Source organism: Pseudonaja textilis, chromosome 6, assembly GCF_049901715.1.
Source record: "Pseudonaja textilis isolate UNSWEBS1 chromosome 6, rPseTex1.2, whole genome shotgun sequence".
Lineage (NCBI taxonomy): Eukaryota > Metazoa > Chordata > Lepidosauria > Squamata > Elapidae > Pseudonaja > Pseudonaja textilis.
In genome coordinates, this window is record NC_141995.1 from 38,369,740 (window position 1) to 38,370,184 (window position 445).

The window sequence follows — 445 nt, forward strand, 5'->3', positions numbered from 1 at the left end:
TAATTTCAAAATCCGAGCTACTCAGAACATTGCATTGCTGGTAAGTTCGGGCCTACCTTCCATTTTGAGATATGATAACTTCTTAGGAAAAACCCTAACCCTAACCCTAACCCTAACCCTAACCCCAACCCTAACCCTAACCCTAACCCTAACCCCAATCCTAACCCTAACCCAACCCTCCATTTTGAGATATGATAACTTCTTAGGAAAAGTTGCATCCGAATATTCTCTGGATCTTCAATGTTTCCCACCCCGCAGACCATGAAAATGAGCTTAATTTCAAAGGTATATATTCCATTTTGAGTTATGATAACTTCTTAGGAGAAACCCAAACACTGATCCTGATCCTAATCCTAACCTAACCCCAACCCCAACCCTAACCCTAACCCTAACCCAACTTTCCATTTTGAGTTATGATAACGTCTTGGGAGAAACCCAAACTGAT